This window comes from Dipodomys spectabilis, unplaced genomic scaffold (genome assembly GCF_019054845.1).
Source record: "Dipodomys spectabilis isolate Male_0828 unplaced genomic scaffold, ASM1905484v1 ptg000151l, whole genome shotgun sequence".
Lineage (NCBI taxonomy): Eukaryota > Metazoa > Chordata > Mammalia > Rodentia > Heteromyidae > Dipodomys > Dipodomys spectabilis.
This window is the reverse complement of record NW_024870828.1, coordinates 741,458-750,340: the sequence shown is the minus strand read 5'-3', so window position 1 is coordinate 750,340 and position 8,883 is coordinate 741,458.

The following is an 8,883-nucleotide window of genomic DNA, read 5'->3' as shown; positions in this document are numbered from 1 at the left end:
GAGTTGAGGGACAGTGTCCAGGCCCAGATTTCAGGCCTCACAATCGACAAATCCAAGAACAAAGAAAAGAAAAAAAAAAAATATGGGCACTGGTGGCTGACGCCTGTAATCCTAGCTACTCTGAAGGCTAAGATCTGAGGATGGTCATTCAAAGCTAGGCAAGGCAGGTAAATTCTGTGATACTCTTATCACCAATAAACCACTGAGACAACTGTAAGTGGTGTTGTGGCTCAAGTGGTAGAGGACTAGCCTTGAGCTGAAGAGCTGAGGGACAGCACCCAGGCAAAGAGTTCAGTTCCAAACCGACCAAAAAAAAAAAAGGCAAGTTACACCTAAAGGGTTTCCTACCAAGAAGGAGGAAGGGTTTCCTACCAAGAGGGCAGGAGTTTTGGGGGTTTCTATCTAACAAGAATGCAAGTTTCCCTTCTAGTATGCAGGGGCATTGCCTTCTAGTAAGGAGGGTGTTACTGATAAAATTGGTCAAAACATGATTCAGTTTCATAATGTCCAGATAAATGTCTAATGTTTGACTTGTGAAAACATCCTGCTTGGGGAACTCCAAACACTCTTAATGCCCTTAAAGTGATCATGCTTAATTCCAGGGCCTCAATGGACCCTCTAGTTAATCTTATGATTGCAAATTCAATCTTGGAGCAGACACTCTGTGTATGTCTTCCAATTTTGAGTCTACCCAGATTCAAATTGAGACAATAGTGAGGTAAATACTGTGGTGATTCTCTCCACATACTGAGTACTGCTATGACTGTGTGGCAGGGAGGCTACACAAGAGGTCCTATTTGTGCTGTCATGGAGCTCAGACCCCATGTACATGAAATTCATGATAGGTCGGCAAAATGTGATCCGAGACAACTTGGATCACCTTGTTGCTCTTCTCAGAAGCAAGAGTCTATTCTAAAAACTCCTAAAACTGATCAGGTCCATTCTTTCCAGGTCAACTACCTGGGGAAAATTGGACATTTCTGGGAAACTTACCTGGATGTAGTGAATGCCAACCCTTTGAGATGAGCAGTAAGTACAAATCATAGCCAGGGGAAAAGTCTGGTGGTATTCCAGGAGACCACCATTGGAGATGTTACTGGCCAACTGGAGTGGAATCTGTGCTTTGGTTCCATTGGCCAATCCACACCTGACCATTCTCAAACACTTTAAATTAAGTAGGGAGAGACTTCTTAGTTACCGGGACATTCAAACTTCATATTTGCAAATACAAACGACATATTTACAAATTTCATATTTACTTAGGAGACCCTGAAAATTTCCCAAAGAGCTTAAAGCTAGAAACCAGAAAAAGCAACTTAAATTAGTTTTATTGTGTTGATCTCCACAATCTATGATCTCCATAATCGAATTATTCCAATATGTGCTTTTATTTACCAGCAGGATTTGTTTATTGGAAATGCCACCATGTAAAAATAACTAGGAGCCACTGGTAGGATTGAATGGGAAAAATTTGGTGTAAATATAATACTTGACCAGATAAGATGGTGATAATTGAAATGAACCCAAACATAGGGGCACAAGTGTTTTTTTTTTTTTCATTTCTTGCTATGGTTTCTAATATATTTATAATCTTCCATGTGATTTTTGTTTCTTTGTATTCTGTCCCCCCAAAAAATGGCATAATCCCTGTTTCCAATGTTTTTAATGTTGGTGCCCTCCATCTTGTGTATACACTTCTCTAGTTTGGGGAGGGAAAGGGAAAAAACAGAATACTTAAATGGGAATACAGGTTGACCCATTGTAATAATGAGAGGCACAAGACACTGTTGAAAAATAAACTTTAGAATTTAGACGGGGTTCAGGGTAGTTTTGGAGCTAGGAGGTTAGGGATGGTAGGGGACATATAAAGGAGGAGGTAACAATGCTTGATAGGAAATGCATACTTTACCTTTCTCATGTAACTAACCCCTCTGTACAGTACCTTTACAATAAATATTTAAAAATAAAAGAATAAATATACTTCAAAGGTAATCTGTGTGGTGGTTGGAGGCCAATGATACAGAAAGACTTACAAGGATTGAATACTGGAAACAAATTACCTAAAAACTGAGATGATAGTGAGTATAATCCTAAATGCTCAGGTGGCTGAATCCTGAGGATCTGTGTTTGAAGCCAACCCAGACAGGAAAGATGAGACTTTTATTTCCAATGAAGGTGCAAAAAAAGATAATACTGGAGTTGTGGCTAAAGTGGTAGCCTTGAGTAAAACTGCTCTGGGACATGCCCAGAGCATGAGATCAAACCCAAGACCAGCCCCCAGTCACTTATAAAAAAGGTTGTGTGTCTGTGTGTGGTGGCAGAACCCTTTACTAGTTTGATGACAGAGCAAGCATTTTAACAATGATTCATGGTGTCAATATTTACCTCTTTAGTAATTGTTTTCATAGAAATGTGTGCATGGGTGCTTTATCTCTTCTGTAACAGGTTTTGTTCAGTGACTGACTGAAAAACTGCCTTAATCAAACCCTTTTTTAAATCAAAATATCTTATTGGATACTGCTGAATAGGAAAGTCAATGATTATTGTTTGGAAGAAAAGAAAGCAAAATCAGATGGGAGAATGGTAGAAGTTAAATCTTGAAGTGCTTGACTGATATAAGCACTGCCCTTGTAAAGGTAGTCAAAACCTTACCAATGCTATTTTAGAGAAGTGCTAGGGGCTAGAGGCATGGCACTAGTAGTAGAACACCAGCTGGGTAAAAGTTGGTTATTTTTCATATGGCCAGGTGTTCGGATTTGGTTGATTATTAAAGCTTTTGACTAGTTTGAAAGGGGTCAAAAATTTGAGCCATCATGAAAGATGATCCCAAAGCTCAAATTCATGGGAGCCAGTGGTGGGCTGCCTATCCACTGTGCTTATTCAACTTGGACATGCGACAGGATGACTTCTGTAGGAGTAAACTTTGCCTTGCTGAGATGGTGTTTGTAGGATACCTTAATTGCTCCCGGTATTTCCAACACAGATCTTCTTTGCCATTCATGAGGGATCCTAGGAGCCCCTCATAGGAGACACATCCAGACGCCCTGTTGAGCCAACCTCCTGGATGGTCTAAACATGCCATCCTTGGTAGCTGATAATGGAACTAGGTATAAAGTTAATCTGCAACATTAGTAAGAGCCACAAACAGGCACCCTCAGAAGCAAGCAACCTCAGGCATTGGCCTTGGTAGAAAAAAATGAAACTATGTATCCTGCTTTGGTACTTGTGTCTTTGTAGGGATGGTGTATGAGAGAAGTGTCTTAGATTCAGGCTCTTAAATTCTTTCTATCTAAGAGTCTTGATCTGCAAATTCATTTGTACATCTAGGAAGAGTGAAAAGTTGGAGATGGAGTCATCTCTGAGAAAAATCTCTAGTAATGGAGTGGAGAAAAAAGGGAGGAACAAGAAACAATCTGAAGGGTAAAAGAATTCTAAACCTAGGAAGCCCAAGAAAATTGGAGCTAAAAAGCCTCCCTCAGACATTCTTAATATTGTCTTCTTTTAGGGAGAATGTGGGGAAAGATATGCAAATATGTGTTAAGACTGATTTTTATTTTTGAGCTTAATTTTAATGTTCACTTGGTAAACTAAATCCTCTATGTCCCTGTCTCTGTGTAAATACCCATCAACATGAAATATAATGTGATTTTGTTAAAAAATAAAAATGACTCAGAAGAAATTATAAATGAAAAACAATCTTCACAGGGATGGGAATGTGGCTCAGTGGTAGAGCGCTTGCCTTGCATGCATGAGGCCCTGGGTTCGATTCCTCAGCACCACATAAGCAGAAAAAAAAGCCCGAAGAGGCACTGTGGATCAAGTGGTAGAGCGTTAAACTTGAGCTGAAGAGCTGAGTGAGAGCGCCCAGGCCCAGATTTCAGGCACACGACCTGACACAATTAGAAAACATTAACAAGATGGTAAGTTTAAAAAATATTACCTGTAATTCTATTAAATGTTGTTTACACCACAATTTGTTAGAACTATAATTCCAATCACAGCTTAATAATATATCATTTTAAAAATAGTTTACTTATTATTGATTACTTCATATTGAATGTTTAATATATAATTTTACTTTCTGAAGATATAGAAAAGAAAAAATGAAACTAATTTTAATAAATTAATGTAATTATTCAAAGTGTATCCTACACTTAGCACTCATCTTCACATGAAAAAATAAATTATTGCACATGACTCTTGGTATTGGGTGGAAGGGTTCAGCATTGTAGTAAAATTCACACCAAAAATTACAGTAGGGTATGACTCTTCTAATCTAGCTTAAATTGTGGAAATTTGAATTTTATATGCATGTTTAATTCCTGTCTAGGTGACATCTAAAACACATACAATCATATACACGAGGAGTATTTCAGATGGTACTTAAAAGTCACATTCATTAATTAAATTTTTTTATTTTGTACCAAATAAATATTTAAAGAGAGACTGAATTTCTGAGTAGATGATGGTGTATATGTGTCAGATTATTCATATTGAGGCTTATTTTATATTTCTGACATTGTTTTACAGTCAGATTTAATTTTCCATAAGGGGTTAAGTGCATTATATTGGATATATGAAAGTAAACTGAATGTTTATTCCATTAATCCTTTGCCACTTGTCTAATCCCAATATAATTATCCATGTGTTTGAAGTAATGAAAATAACAACAGATAAAAGCAAGATAAATCAGTCTGTAGTAGACAAGTATTTTCACTTTTATTTTCATGGTTGGTCCTCTTTTACACTACAGAATATTCTTAGGAAAATGTGCTCCAGGCTGGCCACAACTGCAGAATATTATGGTTTCATGTATCATCAAAGAAGGAAAGAAGGGGACCTTCCTTCCAAAGGTCTGTTCCATGGGATGTGATCTGCTTCATGGTGCTGAATTGGAAATGAACATTTTTCACAGTCAACCTTGAAAAGCCATCTTGATAGAAAATTTCTATAAGTTGTTACAGAGGATTATTGATGGCTTTGCAGGTATGCCAGATTGCCTCATTTTGAGACAATTAACAGGAATTTAGTCAGTTGGTTTTTTTTTTTAATATTTAGGAGAAAAATATATTGACTCTAGGTCAGGGCATCACTGGGACCCAGAGAAGCTACCACCTTGAATAGTAATACTAGACCTCTAAAACAAAAAGAATACCACACAAAACAAACAAACAAACAAAAAATCCAGTAAACACAGCCAGTCAGGTCTGCTATCACAGCCTAAATGAAGTCAGGCAAAAAACAGAAGCTGAAAGTCATTTAGCTGATAAATAATATATTTTTTATGAGGCAGACTCAAATGAGACTCCAGAGAGAGTGTCAGAAAGACTGAACAGAGAGACTAAAATTGATCACACAAAGATTAGAAAGTAGAATTCCTTGTAGAACAAATTTAAATCATAGAAAGCTTATGCATGTAAGAACAAGATAGAAAACAAAATTCCAGAAATGCACATTTTCTTAGAAGTCAGCTTAATGAATTATCAATGGAAATCTTTGAATTCTTAAATATTTGACAACATGTGGGAGAAGGCTGAAACCATGGGACCTATGTTTCTTTGGGACTGGCTTACTTCACTTAATATAATGTTTTGCCAGATCTTTCCATTTCCAAACAAATGGGACAATGTCATTTTTTACATGATCCATTCATGTACTGAGGGACATCTGGGTTGGTTCCATATCTTAGCTATGGTAAATAATGCTGCATAAACAGAGTTGTGCTGGTAGCTTTAGTATGGTCTTTTTTGGGACCATTTGGGTAAATGCCCAAAAATGGGATTGCTGGGTTATAGAGGAGCTCTATGTGGAATCTTCTGAGGAACTCCATACTACTTTCCAAAGGGGCTGAACAATTTTACATACCCACAAGCAATGCAGTAAAGTTCCCTTCTGCCGACATCTCTTCCATCATCTGCTGTTATTAGAGTTCTTGATTATGGTCATTGTAACTGGGATGAGGTGATATCTCAATATTGGTATGATTTGCACTACGTTTATGACTAGAGAAGTTGAACATTTCTTCATGTGCCTATTGGCCATCCTTCTTTCCTCTTCAGAGAAGTTTCTCTTTAAATTTTTAGCCCACTTATATTCGGGTCAGTTGTTTCTTTGAGGATTTGTTGTTGAGGGATTTAATTTTTGAGTTCCAAGTAGATTTTATATATGAGACCCTTGTCTATTGAATGACTAGTGAAGATCTCCCAATCTGTGGGCTTTCAATTGATCTTGCTAGCTATGTCCTTTGCCATACAGAGGCTCTGCAATTTTATGCAATCCCATTTGTCCAACCTTTCTTTGATTTGTTGTGTTTCTGGGTCTCTATTAAGAAAATTTCGGCCTGAGCCAAGGAGTTCTAGGGTTTCTCCTATTCCATCCTGTAATGTTTTCAGGGTGTCTGTTTGACTCCGAGGTCTTTGATCCATTTGGAGTTGATTCTGGTGCAGGGTGATACATAAGGATCTAGCTTAATTGTCTGCAAGTAGTTAATCAATTTTGCCAGCAACATTTACTGAAGAGGCTGTATTTCTTCCATTCTATTTTTTCAGTTCCCTTATCAAAAATTAGATGGCTATAGGTCTGTAGGTTCATTCCTGAGTTTTCAATTCTATTCCATTGGTTCTAAGGTCTATTCTTGTGTCAGTACAAATCTGTTTTGATTACTATGGCTTTGTACTAGAGTTTGAAATTTGGTATTGATATTCCTCCAGCACTATTCTTTCTGTTGAGGATCGTTATAACTATTCGGGGTCTTTTATTGTTCCATATGAATTTTTGGATTGCCTCTTCTATTTCCTTGAAGAATGAGGATGGAGTATTGACAGGCATTGCATTGAATTTGTAGATAGCCTTGGGAAGTGTTGCTGTTTTCAGGATTTTGATCTTTGCAATCCAGGTGTATGGGAGATTTTGCCACTTTCTAAGTTCTGTTTTGATTTCCTTTTTCAGATTTTTAAAATTTTCATCATCGAGGTCCTTCACTTCTTTGGTTTAGTTAATTCCTAGGTATTTCATTTTTTGTGGGGCTATTATTAATGGTGTTGCTTTACTGATTTCAGCCATGCTTTTCTCATTGTTGGTATATAGAAAAGCCATTGATTTTTGAGGGTTAATTTTATACCCTGCTACTTTGCCAAAGTTTTTAATCAGCTTGAGTAATTTGGGAGTAGAGTCTGTGGGATTCTTTAATTATAAGATCATGTCATCTGCAAAGAGGGAGAGTTTTACTTCTTCTTTCCATGTTTGGATCCCTTTTATATTTTCATCTTATCTTATTGCTGTAGCTAGGCATTCTAATATTAGATTCATTGCTGTCCCTCAGCTCTTCAGCTCAAGGCTAGTTCTCTACAACTTGAGCCACAGCGCCACTTCTGGCGTTTTTCTTTTCATTTTTGTGGTGCTTAGGAATCGATCCCAGGGCCTCATGCATGCCAGGCAAGCCCTCTACCACTGAGCCACCTTCCCAGCACCTCTCTTCTCTTTCTAACAGGATTTGCTAAGGATCTGTCAATTTGTTGATTTTTTAAGAACCACTTCTGTTTTGTTGATTCTTTCTATGTTTTTATGGATTCTAATTCATTTAATTTTGATTTACTTTTAATTATTTCTTTCCATCTGCTGAATTGGGGTTTATCCTGCTGCTCTTTTTCAAGGAGGCTCAGATTTCTCATTAAATTGCTGGTTTCAGATCTCTCCAATTTGTTGATATAGGTATTCAGAGCTATAAACTTACCTCTGAGTACTGCCTTTCCTGTGTACCAGAGGAGCTGGTAATTTGTGTGTTCATTTTTGTTGAATATTATGAACATTTGAATTTTGTTTCTAATCTCTTCCATGACCCACTGGTGATTCAACGGTGTGTTCTTCAACCTCCATGTGTTACAGGACTTTCTTTGATGGTTTTGGTGTTGAGTTCTTATTTTATTCCCTTGTGGACTGAAAGAATCCAAGGTATAACTTCAATGTTTTTGAATTAGAAAGTTGGCTTTGTGGCCTAAAATGTGGTCTACTTTGGAAAAAGTTCCATATGCTGCTGAGAAAAACGTGTATTCTGATACTGCTTGGTGAAAAATTAAATCTAGGTGATCTATGCAGTTGTTTATATCCACAGTTTCTCTGTTGAGTTTTTGCCTAATTGATCTATCTAGTGGGGGGAGTGGTGTGTTAAAGTCCCCAACAATTAATGTCTTTGGATCTATGTGAGATTTGAGAGAAAGTAGTGTTTCTTGAATAACTTTGGGTGCTCCATTTTTTTGTGAATAGAGATTTAGAATTTTAATATCCTCCTGAAGGAGAGATCCCTTAACTAGTATGTAGTGACTTTATCTCTTCTCACTAATTTTAATTTGAAATCTACTTTATCTGATATTAGGCTTGCAACTTCTGCCTCTTTTGGGGGGCTGATTGCTTGATAGATTTTGCTCCAGCCTTTCACTTTCAAAATGTGTTTGTTTATATGGGCAAGGTGTGAGTCCTGAAGGGAGCAGATGGAAGGAACTTTCTTATTAATCCAACTAGAGAGTCTATGTTGCTTAATTGGAGAGTTAACTCTGTTAATGTTGGGAGATTGGACTGAGAGGTATTTGGGAGTTCCTGCCATTTAATCCACCTTCTTGAGGGCTGCACCAAATGGGTTCTTCCTATGGTTCTTGGATTCTCAGTTTGGGTGTGTTTTCTTGGCCTTTATTGTGGTCCTGTTGGTTTTCTCTGTGTAAGACATCTTTAAGTATCTTTTGTAAGGCTGGTTTAGTAGGGATATATTGTTTCAGTTTTTCTTTTGTATGGAAGGTTTTTATTTGACCTTCAGTTATGAAGGAGAGTATAGCTGGGTGCAGTATGCTTGATTGATAGTTGTGTTTCTTTAGGGCATGGCCTACATCAATC